General features: G+C 44.3%; 1 protein-coding gene across 1 annotated transcript in view; it reads right to left on the bottom strand.

Moving 5' to 3' along the window:
- The window catches only part of Npepps (aminopeptidase puromycin sensitive), a 114,869-nt gene extending 102,152 nt beyond the window's left edge, over positions 1-12,717 (bottom strand). The window contains exon 1 of the mRNA XM_052756018.1: positions 12,611-12,717. The gene's annotated coding sequence lies outside the window, so the exon portion shown is untranslated. The remainder of the gene's footprint in view (positions 1-12,610) is intronic.
- Positions 12,718-14,179: the final 1,462 nt, after the last annotated feature.

The following is a 14,179-nucleotide window of genomic DNA, read 5'->3' as shown; positions in this document are numbered from 1 at the left end:
GCTGGAGAAGTAGTTGAGAGCTATCCTGATCCGTAGGCAGGAAGAGGGAGAGAAACTCTGGACTGGGTACAGGCTTTTGAAACCGCCAAGCCCACCCCCAATGGCACACTTCTTCCAACAGGGCCACATCTCCTAATCCTCCTAATCCTTTCAAACAGTTCCACTCCCTGATGACTAAGCATTCAAATATAGGAGCCTATGAAGGCCATTCTCATTCAGAACCTCCACAGTTAATTTCAACTGGCTCCATAAAAATCAGCTTGTCTCACCAAATAGTTCAGATACTTTACATACTACTTCTGCGATTAGATACTTGTGTTCAGAATAGGGTAGCAATTGTGCTGTGTTTGTTTAACAAAAAATTACTTTGAGAGTGATATTGGCAAGATTTTGTCAGGTGGCAGCCAAGAGCTGACATACCACAGAGAAACCAATGATGGTTTTCATTTCTCTCTGGCCACTGGTACTGTCTCAATATACTTTGAACGCTTCCACTACCTAACAATGACTCACGCTGACATTCCAGACCTGATTCAGCCTCTCCTGTGAATATCAGAGCTTAAATTTACCTATTTATATTTCTTTATTTGGTTTCTTAAGATAGGGTTTCTCTATGTAACCCTGGCTTTCTGGAACTCACTCTGCAGACCAGGCTGGCCTTGAACTCACAGAGATCCAACTGCCTCTGCCTCCAGAGTGCTGGAATTAGAGGTATGAACCACCTCGCCTGGATTTAAAATTGTTTATTACAGGGCTGGGAAGATGGTTCAGAGGTTAAGAGCACTAGCTGCTCTTCCAGAGGACCTGGGTTCAACTCCTAGCACCCACATGGCAGTTCACAACTATCTGATATGATCCACCATACCTGGCTTTCATAGGATTTTTTTTTTTTAAATATTTATTTAGCCGGGCAGTGGTGGCGCACGCCTTTAATCCCAGTACTCGGGAGGCAGAGGCAGGCAGATCTCTGTGAGTTCGAGGCCAGCCTGGACTACAGCGTGAGTTCCAGGAAAGGTACAAAGCTACACAGAGAAACCCTGTCTCAAAAAAAAACAAAAAATAAATAAATAAATAAATAAAAAATATTTATTTAGCTAGGCATGGTGGCATACAACCTTTAATCCCAGGACTCAGGGGGCAGAAGCAGGCACATCTCTGTAAGCCTAAGGCCAGCCTGGTCTGCATAGCCGTTCGGGGCCAGCCAGTGCTACATAATTAAGAACCTGTCTCAAAAAAGACAAACAAACAACAACAAAAAATGTTTATTCATGTATTGTGTGAGTTCAAGTGCAGGCCACAGCAGGTGTGTGGGGGTTGGAGGACATCTTTTGGAAATTGGTTCTCACTTTCCACCTTATTGAGTTCAGGGTCTGTTTCTGTGCCATGTTGTGCTCTAGGCCACCTGATGCACAAGCTTCTGGGACCTAGAATGTAGGTGATCTACCGTCTCAGCCTCCTATCTCACCGCAGGAGTGTGTTCTGGCAATCAAACATAAGTAATCATGTGGTGGTATTTTACTTGTACTGAAATGTGATTTTAATTGTATGTTAATAAATAAAGTTGCCTGGGGGTCAGAGCTATTAGAGCCATAGCAAGTGTGTGGCGGCGGTGGCGGCGGTGGCGGCGGTGGCGCATGCCTTTAATCTCAATACCATAGAGGACCTGGAGGGCTGTACTGTGATGAGGCAGTCACGTGTTTGGGTTTACAACCAATGAGAAGGCAGAACAGCTAGACTATATAAAGACATACACACAGGAAGTAGGTCCCTTTCGGAGAGCTGCTGTGGGATGGTCTGTATGGCAAATGTGTTGCTGATTAGTCAATAAATAAAACACTGATTGGCCATTGGCTAGGCACGAAGTATAGGTGGGACAAGGAGGAGAATAAAGCTGGGAAGTGGAAGGCTGAGTCAGAGAGACACTACCAGCCGCCACGATGACAAACAGCATGTGAAGATGCCGGTAAGCCACGAGCCATGTGGCAAGGTATAGATTAATGGAAATGGATTAATTTAAGCTGTAAGAACAGTCAGCAAGAAGCCTGCCACGGCCACACAGTTTGTAACCAATATAAGTCTCTGTGTTTACTTGGTCGGGTCTGAGCGGCTGTGGGACTGGCAGGTGAGAGAGATTTGTCCTGACTATGGGCCAGGCAGGAAAACTCTAGCTACAGAGAGCTCTCTTGGTTGAATCAGGAAGGGTGAGGCTCTTAGTTCTGACCTCTTGGCTTTCTTCTCTGAATCGGCTCTGTGTTTCTTATTTAATAAGATGGTTGGTTACATCTACATAATCAGGCTTGCATGGCATGGTGTGGTGGTTTGAAAGGAAATAGCCCCCAAAGGGAGTGGCACTATCAGGAGGTGTGGCCTTGTTGGAGGAAGTATGTCACTGTGGGGGCGGGCTTTGAGGTTTCCTATGCTCAGGATACTGCCCAATGAGCCAGTCGACTTCCTCTTGCCTCTGAGTCAAGATGTAGGAAGCTCAGCTCCAGCACCATGTCTGTCTGCATGCTGCCATGCTCTCCACCATGATGATAATGGATTAAACTTCTGAAACTCTAACGCAAACCCCCTCAATTAAATGTCTTCCTTTATAAGAGTTGCCATGGTCATGTTGTTTCTTCATAGTAATGAAAACATAACTAAGACACATGGCTAGCACTTTTACCCCCTAAGCTGTCTCCCCTAGCCCTTTCATGAGAAAATTTATTTGTTCTTTTGGTTTTGTTTTTTGGTTTTTTGAGACAGAGTCTCACTGTGTAGCTCTGGCTGTTCTGGAACTCACTCTGTAGACCAGGCTCTGACTTGACCTCACAGAGATTAAAGTTGTGCATCACTATGCCTGGATTCCCAGCTTATTTAATAATTTAATTCTTCAGAAAAAAGTCATCTCTTTACTTGTTTATTGTGTTTATTAAATGCCTAGCATGCACCATGATTTGTGTGTGTGTGTGTGTGTGGGTGTGGGTGTGGGTGTGTGGGTGTGTGTGGTGTATTCTTGCATCCACACACAAGCCATAGATCAATGTCTTCCTCTATTGCTCTTTACCTTATATTTTTAGAGATAGGATCTGAATCTGAACCTAGGGCTCACCGTTTCAACAGGATTAGTTTGCCTGCTAGTTCCAGAGACTCTTTTATCTCCAAGGATTACATGAGAGCTCTACCAAGCCTGGCCTCTTACCTGAATGTTGGGGATCTGCTTGCAAGGCAACCAACTTTACCAACTATGTCTTCTCCCTAGACTCCAATTTATTTATTTATTTTTGTTTTGTTTTATTGTGGTATGTGTGTGTGTGTGTTTCTCTGTTTCTCTGTGTAGCCCTGGCTGGCCTAGAATTTACTCTATAGACCAGGCTGGCCTCAAACTCTCAGAGATCTGCCTGCCTCTGCCTCCCGAGTGCTGGGATTAAAGAAGTGCACCACCACTGCCAGGCCATCATTTTTTTAAATTCTGCGTGCATGGGTGTTTTGCCTACAAGTATGTCTATGTAGTATGTGTGTGCTAGTGCCCAAGGATGTCCGAAAAGTGTACTGGATCCCCTAGAACTGGAGTTACAGATTGTTGTGAGCTGCTATGTGGGTGCTAAAAATAGAACCTAGGTCCTTGCAAGAGCAACAAGTGCTCTTAACCACTTATGCCATCTCTCCAGGCCCCCACAATTCACCTTTTTCATATGGGTATATAAGCTTTTACTGAGAAATAATGTACATATAGTAAACTGGGCAAACCTGAAGTGTTCAGATCAATGACTTGAGAATTGTACCTGCAGTGTAACTATGATTTAAAATAAGACATAGAGGCCGGGCAGTGGTGGCGCACGCCTTTAATCCCAGCACTCGGGAGGCAGAGCCAGGCGGATCTCTGTGAGTTCGAGGCCAGCCTGGTCTCCAAAGTGAGTTCCAGGAAAGGCGCAAAGCTACACAGAGAAACCCTGTCTCGAAAAACCAAAAAAAAAAAAAATAAAATAAAATAAAATAAGACATAGAGCCTTTTTTAACAAGCCGGGAGCTTTTTCATGGTCTTTTCAGTCAGCTCTATTACCCACTCACACTAACCTGACAAGTACTTTCTACATTCCAATGCCACAGAGTATTTTTGCCTCCTGTTCCTGTACTTCACAGCAGTGGGATCTTTTGGTATGGTTTGCATCTGTGGGCCAGATCTATGTTATACAATCTGCTTGTCTGTTTGTCTCATGTGTCTCAGACTGGCCTCAAACTTACTATGTAGCTGAGAATAATAACCTTGATTTTCTGACCCTCCTGCCTCTACATCTTGAGTGTTGGGACCACAAGCATGTGGTAGTACACCTGGCTAACTCAATGCTGGATCATGGGTTAAGTATCTATTTAACTTTATAAGAAACTGCCAGCCAGGCGGTGGTGGCACACGCTTTAATCCCAGCACTTGGGAGGCAGAGGGAGGTGAATCTCTGTGAGTTCGAGGCTAGCCTGGTCTACAAAGCAAGTTCCAGGACAGCCAGGACTGTTACACAGAGAAACCCTGTCTAGAAAAAAAAACGAAAAACAACAGCAACAACAACAAAAAAAAAAAAAAGAAAAAAAGAAAAAAGAAGAAGAAAAAGAAACTGACAGGTAATCTCCAAAGCAGTGGTATTATTTTATCCCAGAGAGTCCTGGTTTCTCTACAACTTCACTAACATTTACTATTTATTAATCCTTTCAGCCCTTCTAGTGAATGTAAAGTGGCAGTTCATGGTTTGCATTTAATTCAAATACCTTGATCATTAACCATCTTGGGTATTATCACAGTTGGGTTCCCTTGGTAGTAAGGGCAAAGAGAAAATTAATAGGCAGGAAGGGTTTTTTGTTGCTATTGTTGTTTTCTTGGTTTGTTGCTTTTTGGTCTTGAGGGTTTCATGTAGTCCTGGCTGGCCTCCAGCTCACTATGTAGCCAAGGATAACCTTGAACTTTACTCATCCTCATAGCTCGGTGTCCTGAGTGCTGGGATTACGGTGTGTGTCACCACGCTTAGCCAGCAGTAAAGGGTGTGGGTAGCTGGTGTATACATGTATATGTGGTTATGTGCATGCGCGTGTGCACATGGGTGTCTGCCAGAAGTCACTGGGTGTACCCCTTGATCACTCTCCATCTTATTTCTTGAGACACAGTTTTTAACTAAACCTAGAGTCTGTCAATCCTGCTAGGGAGGCTGGCCTTGAACTCTAAGAAGTCTCCTGCCTTTGCTGCCCCAGCATGAGAGTTACAGATATGTTAACATTTCTGGTTTTATGTAGGTTCTAAAGATTCAAGCTCAGGTCCTCAAGCTCATGCAGTAGACAGTTTATCAGTTGAGTCATCTTCACAGCCACCTGGCAGGAAGTCTTTAAAAGATGTCCTTTGCTCACAATCTGAAGTGTATTAGACCATTTTCTGTTGGTACAACAAAATACCTGAGTCAAGTCATTAACTTAAAAATAGAGGTTAAGCCAGTCCTAGTGGCATATGCCTGTAATCCCAGAACTTGGGAGGCTGAGGCAGAAAGATTACCTTGAATTAAGGCCATCTTGGACTAGAGGCTGAGTACCAAGCAAGGACACATAGCAAGACCTTGTCTTTTTTTTTTTTAACTTTATTTCATTTATTTATAATGTCTATGGTTGTTTTTCCTGCATACCTGGAATCGGTGAGACCATAAGAGAGTTTCAGATATCCTGGGACTATAGTTATAGGTGGTTGTTAGCCACTATATGGGTGCTGGGAATTGAACCCAGGTCCTCTGATAGAGCAGTGCTCTTAATTAACTACTGAACCATCTATCCAGCCCAACAAGTCCTTGTCTTTAAAAATATCATTATAGCCGGGTGGTGGTGGCGCACGCCTTTAATCCCAGCACTCGGGAGGCAGAGCCAGGCGGATCTCTGTGAGTTCGAGGCCAGCCTGGACTACCAAGTGAGTTCCAGGAAAGGCGCAAAGCTACACAGAGAAACCCTGTCTCGAAAAACCAAAAAAAAAAAAAAAATCATTATAACGGTGGTTTATTTAACTCATGGGTCTAGAGGCTGAAAAGTTTAACGGGATGGTCCTGGCATCTGGTAAGGGCTTTGTCTGTCACTTCAGAACATGGCAAGAGGGTATCACATGGTGAGACAGAGCAAGCACCAGCCTGGGTCTCTCTCCCTCTTCTCAGTAGCCCACTAATGTCATTATGGTGGCTCTACCTTCACAACCTCACCTGATCTTCACTTCCCCCCAGGGTCCCCCCTCCAACTACCATTAAGGTGACAAACTGGGAGATTGTACCAAAATAATTGAGGATGAATACCTTATGAAGAAAACTGTTTAGCTCACAGTCGTGAAGGCTGTGAGCTAAAGATCAAGCCGCTTCATTTGTTCAGACTGTCTGATTTTCCCCTTGGCTACGTCACATCAGTGTAGACTCAGAAAGGGAAAGGGATGGGGGCTGGAGAGATGCCTCAGAGGTTAAGAGCACTGACTGCTCTTCCAGAGGTCCTGAGTTCAATTCCCAGCAACCATCTATAATGAGATCTGATTCCCTCTTCTGGCGTACAGGCAAACTTGCAGAAAGAATACTGTTTATATTAACTAAAATAAATCTTAAAAAAAAAAAAGAAAGAAAGAAAGGGAAAGGGCTGCACGCAGAAGGGCCCAAGCATGTAGGGTAGCCTTGCTTTGTAATGACACATTCTAAAAGAACTAATGGATGCTTTGATAATGGCATGAATCTCTTCTGAAGACAGTATGTCTGATAACCGAATCACCTTCCATTAGACTCAACCCCTGGAAGGTTCTACGACACACACTGCTACTGTGGACAAAACTCCAATGACATAACCCCCACCCCCAATGGACCCACTGAAACTATATCTAAACCATAGCAAGGGTTAAATCTCTGCGATGTAGACTCTGGACTAGAGAGATGGTTCCGTGGACAAATCTCTTGCTGTGAAAATATGAAAACCTGAGTTGGAATTCCAGAAGCCACATGAAGCTAGAGTTGGTAGTATGCATCTAGGATTCCAACACTCTTACTGAGAGGTGGAGAATACCCAGAAACTCTTGAGGCAGATGGTCTGGTCTCTATGCAGCCAGGAACAAAGGACTCAAAGAAGAAAAACCAGCTGACACCTGAGGTTATTTTATGATCTTCACACTCAAGCGTGGCATGTGCCACCCCCTCCACCCTCCACCCCCCACCACACACCCCCCCACCCCCCACCCCCCACCACACACACACACACAGAGGGATGCAGGAGGTTTCCGTGAGCTACAGACCAGCCCTGGCTATGGAGGGACACCATGTCTAAAAGGAAAGAAAGGAAAGGAAAAGAGGAGAAGTGAGCTCTCACCCCTCAGAGGGCTCAGCTGACCCTCTAGAAAGCAATGAGCCTGGATAACCTTCAAAAGTTTCTGAGTTTGGGCAAAGGGCTGGGTCTTTGTACACCCATGTTCATTAGTCTTTGGATATAGGCCACCGGGAGAAGAGAGAGTGACCATAGAGAGGCTGAGGTCATCACTGAAGTGACTGACAGCTGAGGGCTGTTTGCTGGCAGGCAGCCTTCCCAACAGCTGAGGACAAGGTTTTCCATTCTGAAAGGAGAATTACAGCAATTACCGGAAGTGCCTGTTCATGACTCATTGTTCATTCAGACACCTCGGTAAGTATCTGTTCGAAGCTTACCATTCAATGGATGGTTGTTTTTTGTTGTTGTTTTTAGCTATTCCTTATATTATCTGGATACGAATGCTTTATCAAGTATATGAATATTTATATTCTCCCCTCCTTCTTAATGGTTAATTCATTTTCTGTTTTTAATCTTTTGGGATTTTTTGTTTGTTTATTTTGTTGTTATTGTTTTCAAGACAGGGTTGATTACTGTGTGAAGCCCTGGCTGTCTGGGAACTCGGTCTGTAGACCAGGCTGTCCTCAAACTCAGAGATCCACCTGCCTCTGCCTCCCAAGTGCTAGGATTAAAGGCATGCACCACCACTACTTGGCCTCTTTGGGTTTTTTAAAGATATTTATGACTCTTAGTTACATGTAAGTGTTACTTACAGAGTCCCCTGGAGCTGGAGTTACAGACAGTTGTGAGATACCCTAAAAAGAATTTTAAATATTGATGGTCTAGTATGATGCACATGAATCACACATTCACACATATCTTACAAAAAAAGTTAAGTTATATTATATTTAAGAGCTAGAAAGAACTTTAAAGATTTTCTAGTCCAACAAACAATTTTACAGAAGAAATCAAGGCACTGAGAGATTCTAGAGACAAATAAAGGATTTGATGGCACTGTTTAAAATCAAGGAGATGCTAGTGACCACCAAGAAAAATGTCTTTTTTTCAATATTTTTATTTACTTAAAAAATTATATGTGAGGCCAGGTGGTGGTGGCGCATGTCTTTAACCCCAGCACTCAGGAGGCAGAACCAGGTGGATCTCTGTGAGTTCAAGCCCAGCCTGGTCTACAGAGCGAGATCCAGGACAGGCACCAAAACTACACAGAGAAACTCAGTCTCGAAAAACCAAAAAAAAAAAATTGTATGTGAATCGGGTGGTAGTGGTACAGGCCTTTCATTACAGCACTTGGAAGGTAGAGGCAGGCAGGTCTCTGAATTCGAGGTTAGCCTGGTCAACAGAGTTATTTCCAGGACAGCCAGGGCTACACAGAAAAATGATGTCTCAAAAAACAAAAACAAACAAACAAATTTATGTGTATATTTGTCTGTATGTGTACGGTATTATAATGGGTCTTTCCTTGGACTGCCAGCTCCTGAATAACCACATGGAGACTTTATTAATTATGAAAGCTTGGCCTTAGCTTAGACTTGTTCTCAATTAACTTTTTTTTTTTTCTTTCCCGACACAGGGTTTCTCTGTGAAACTGTCCTGGTTATCCTGGAACTCACTCTGTAGACCAGAGTGACCTCAAACTCACAGAGATTCACCTGCCTCTGCCTCCCAAGTTCTAGGATTAAAGGCATGTGCCACCACTGCCTGGCCCCAATTAACTCTTAGAAGTTAAATTAGCCCGTTTATATTAATCTACATTTTGCCATGTGGCTCATTATCTCCCCTCAGTAAAGAATGTCTGACTTCCTTCAAGTCTGGCCGGTGAGGGGTTGGGAAGTTAGCTCAGTGGTGGAGCACTTGCCTAGCAAGCGCAAGGGTTCGATCCTCAGCTCCAGAAAAAAAAAAAAGCAAGTCTTGCTGGTGAATCCCCCACCTCAGATTCTTTCCCAGAGTTCCTATCTCTCCCCGGAAGTCCCATCTATCATCTCCTGCCTAGCTACTGGCTGTTCAGCTCTTTATTAAACCAATCAGAAGGTGCCGTAGGCAGGTGAGGTAGAAAACCAATCAGAAGGTGCCGTAGGCAGCTGAGGTAGAACAGAGACACATCTTCACACAGTGTCCAAAAAGATTATCCCAACATCACAGTCACGCAGGAGCCCTTGGAAGCCAGAAGATGGTGCTGGATCCTCTGGAAATGGAGTAATAGGAAGTTGTGAGCCACCATGTGGGTGCTGGGAAGTGAACTCTGGTCCTCTTATAAGAGTAGGCAGTGCTCTTAACTGATGAGCCTTCTCTCCAGCTCCTATCTGCCCTTCTAACTGACTTTTCTTGGATACCTGCAGATCTGTAGGTGCGGCTTGTATGTGAACACCCCTCCCTACCCTGTTTCCATGGTCACATTTACTGTTTCTTCTTTCCCCTTCTTTCTCTAAGTTGTTCACACATTCATTCTCTACTCATGTCTGAAGCTATAGATACCCAGAGAGCCTACAAATACAGAATCTGGTTTCTTTTTTAAGGACCGAACTCATGATTCTTTTCATGGGATATATAGATTCATTCAGTGAAAGTCAAAGGTAAAGATAAACAACCTGAGACAGAACATCACAAACCTATTTTCAGCGATGGACAAATGCTGTGTGAGCATTTCGTACACTGAGGTTGGCTCAGCACAGTGAACTAAGGATCCCTAAAAGGTGACATGTTGACCATATGGCAAATCGTTATTGAGCATTCCATGTATTGTAACATTCACAAGCCTTTTATTATGTATATTCATCTGTTTCCAGATGTGGATTGTTTTCTTCTTTTTCTTTTTTCTTTCTTTCCTCTTTCTGTCCTTCTTCTTTTTTGAGACATGGTTCTCACTTTGTAGCCTTGGCTGGAACTCAGTGTGTAGACCAGGTTGGCCCAGAACCCACAGAGATCTGCCTGCCTCTGCCCCCAAAGTGCTGAGGTTAAAGGCATTGCGCCACCATGACTGACCATTTTTGTTGTTGTTGTTCTGCATTATTATTAATTTATTTTACGTGTTTGGGTGTTTTGCCTGCATGTATGTCTGTGTCTTCAGAGGGCATTGGATCCTCTGGAGCTGAAGTTACAGATGGTTGTGAACCATCATGTGGGTACTGGTAGCCAAATCCAGGTCATCTGCAGGAGTAGCAAGTGTTCTTAACCACTGAGCTATCTCTCCAGCAGCAGCACCACCAGCCCTCTGCTTTTTTTCCCTTTGAGATAAGGTCTCATGTAGCCTAGGCTGGCCCCAAATTCTAATTCACTACATAACCTAAACTGGCCTTTAGTGCCTGCTCCTCCTACCTCCACTGCCAAGTGTGGAATTCCAGGTGTGTACCATCACATCAAGACTTGCCTTGCTTTTCCTTCATTGTATAATTTATACTTGTTCACTAGCACACATGTCAACAGAACTGGTCTGTGTTTGCATAATCTAGCTTGATTTTTTTCCTCTTCTTTTGAGGCAGAGTGACCGTACATAACTCAGACTGGCCTCAAAATTTGTATCTACCTGCCTCAAGCTCCTGAATGCTGGGTTCACAAGCATGGGCCACAATCCTGGTCGGTGATCTAGCTTTGAATTCAGAACTAAATGCTTCCATGGTGTGCATTGAGAATTGGAAGTAGTAGAACAGCTGAGTTCTATTTTGACCCTTCTCTATGTCAATAGCCAGAATCTCTGTCCCAGTTAGGAGGCGGAAATTATTCAAGAGGCTCCTTAGCAATGCCCAGCATCCACTTAAAAAATGGCAGGTCAGCCACAGACAGTTTACTTTAACAGACTAGCTGGAGAAAACAATCAAAGAGAGTTCTAGAAGGAATTACTTCCTTAGGAGTTTAAATACTTCTTGTTCCTTTTTTAAACTTTCTTTTCGCTTTTGAGACAAGGTCTCATGATGTAGCCCAGGCTGGCCTTTAACTTTTAGTGATCCTCCTGCCTCTGCCTCCCCAGTACTGGGATTACAGGTGTGTGTCACCACTCTTAGCTTCTCTTCTGTTTCCTTTTATAATATCTTGGAGGGACACAAATTCCTGTCACACAGATAAATGAACTAAAGATATCTTGAGAATGTCTAAAGCTAGTTGGAGCATACCTAAAGATAGAAACTGTGTCACACAGTAATTTCAGCACTGGAGAGGTGGAGGCAGGAGGATCAAGTGTTCAGTGCCAGACTCAGCTACCTAGCGAGTTCAAGGCCAGACTAGGCTACATGCAACCCATTTCAACAACAACAACAAAGGAGAGTTTTGTTGTTGATGTTTTTTATCTACTTTAGGGCTGGAGAGATGGCTCAGTGGTTAAGAGCACTGGCTGCTCTTCCGGAGTGCCCATGTTCTGTTCCCAGCACATGGCACACACAGGCAGCTCACAGCCGCCTGGAACTCAGGTTCCAGGAGATCCAAAATGCCCTCTTTTGACGTCCCGAGACACTGCATGCATATTGTGCATAGACATGCATGCAAGCAAAATACCCGTACACATAAAATAAAAAGTTAAAAAAAATGTTTAAATAAATTTTGTCACTGGATGTGATAGAGCACGCCTTTTATCCCAGCACTTGAGAGGCAGAGGGAGGTGGATCTCTGAGTTCCAGGACAGCCAGGGCTACACAGAGAAACCTTGTCTCAGGAAAATAAATAAGAAAATAAGTAAATAAACTTTGTCTTCTCTGTGGACTTTATCTCCTGTCCAGGACTCTTTATTCTTCAACAAGCTCTCTCTGGTTAATATCGACATTGCTGCTTATCGATACACTGCTCTTTGAAAATGAGCTTCTCAGCTGAGCATGATGATGCACACCTTTAACCCCAGCTGTCAGGAGGCAGAGGCAGGAGAGAATATTGCTGGGAACGTGAGGTTAACGTAGTCTACATATAACAAGTTCCAGGCCAGCCTGGGCTGCATAGTGAGACCCTGACTCCAAAGAAAAAAGAAACAAACATGAACTTTTCTCTCTACTCAAAACAAGAGATGTCAAACAGTGAAAATAATACCCTCACTATATCAAATGAGCAAGAGAAAAATGAATCAATCGGCAGTAGTCTGCCATAGGAAATGGTGCAGGTGATAGCCAGCTACCTAGAAGCAGGGAACTGACTGTGGTTACTAGTGATTTTTCCCACCAGTAGCTGTCATCACAGTTTCCAGAAAAGCTGCCAAGAAATAACAGGAATTAGCATTTCACACAACCCCTCCCCCACGCAGAAACACACCCTCAGAGGCCTTGGAACTTTTCCCAACTGCTCTTTACCCTCCTGCCTTCCCTTTCCTCCCAGCATTCCAGACAAACCGGCAAGGCGTTTGACTCACCTTGAGCAGAAGACTTCAGAAGGTGCCTCCCTCTGCCAGTGCTGCTGAGGCCTTTAATCTCCACTGTTCCCAAGAATCAGAAAACCCCAGGGATAAACATCTTACCCTACTTCCTTCTCCCTTTCTCCTCTGGCTGCCTCTCCTCCAAACAATACCCTCAAGTCTCTGGCTCTTTAGACACTTAGCACACTCCTGCAGCTAGCAACCCAGGCAATCAGTTTGATTTCAAAAAAATGTGACTTGATTATATTGCTCCCAACACCACAGCAACGTCTAGCCCCGTTGTTGGGTCTTAGGAGATGTTTGAATAGCCTTGCCTGAACTGGCCTCGGGGCACCTCCTGAATTTCACAGTGTGCTGAATTGCAAGAGCCTGACTGACAGGCCAACTGCTTCCTGTCTGGGAAGATCCACCCGGAGACCAGAAGACAGTTGCTCCACTGCTTCAGAGGGAAAGCGCTGGCCTAAACTACACCCCTCTGCCTGTGATCCCACCTCACATGTTCTCTGCCACAGGCTGAAGCAGTCCAGAATTTGTGCTTTTTAGAAGGACAGGTCTTTTCACTGAGTGGATCGGCTAACAGAACAAGCTGTGCAGGCTAGTTTGAGACAGAGACTGAATTACAGTGCACAAGGACAGTTAGGTTAGAATTGGGTAGGGACCCAAGTAAAACTAGTCCAAGAGCAGAATGTCTGCTAGGGTTAAGAATGGTCTCTACTCTGAGTTCAAGGCCAGCCTGGTCTATAGATTGAGTTCCAAGAGGGCCAAGGCCACACAGAGAAACCCTGTCTCAAAAAACAAAAACAAGACAAAAATCTCTAATGCTAGGGAGATGGCTCAGCATAGTAAAAGCTCTTCCACACAAGAACCCACACAACAATTTGAATGTAGGGTGTTCACATCTGTAATCCCAGCACTCATACTGTGAGATAAGGAGCCAGCACAGAATTGTCCAGAACCTTGAGGGTCAGCTAGCCTGGAGTATGCAGCAGCAGAAACAAGGGATCCTGCCTCAGCAAGGTGAAAGCCAAGAACCAATTCCCACAAGTTGTCCTCTGACCTCCACATACTTGCTGTGAGACCTGCACATGTACGGATGGCACACCCACCCACAGAGGCATGCACGTGTGTACATGCACACACACTAAATAAACAAATAATGGAAATTTTTTTTGAAAGAGTCAAAGGGGAGAACCTAATCAAAGTTGAAAGCTGAAATCAAAACATCTAGAATAATCTAGACTTCGGTTTTCAGGGATTGGTGGGGGAATTGAACACTGACAATCACAAAGCCTCCCTCAGAATTGCTGGAGGGTCTGCATAGCTGAAGAGGAACTTTTCAGCTGGACAGTGGTGGCGCACACCTTTAATCCCATTCAGGAGGCAGAGGCAGTTGGATCTCTGTGAGTTCGAGGCCAGCCTGGTCTACAGAGTGAGTTGCAGAACAGCCAGGGCTACACAGAGAAACCCTGTCTTGAAAAATCCAAAGAAAGAAAGACTGGCTTTTCAACCGGGAGGTCCTCAATGTAACAGCTGTGTTTTGTGGTTACCTTCAAAAGTGTGTTATGT

The sequence above is a fragment of the Peromyscus californicus genome, unplaced genomic scaffold, assembly GCF_007827085.1.
Source record: "Peromyscus californicus insignis strain IS unplaced genomic scaffold, ASM782708v3 Scaffold_3__1_contigs__length_106647218, whole genome shotgun sequence".
Lineage (NCBI taxonomy): Eukaryota > Metazoa > Chordata > Mammalia > Rodentia > Cricetidae > Peromyscus > Peromyscus californicus.
Note: the sequence above shows the minus strand (reverse complement) of the source record. Positions and strands in the feature narration are given on the sequence as shown.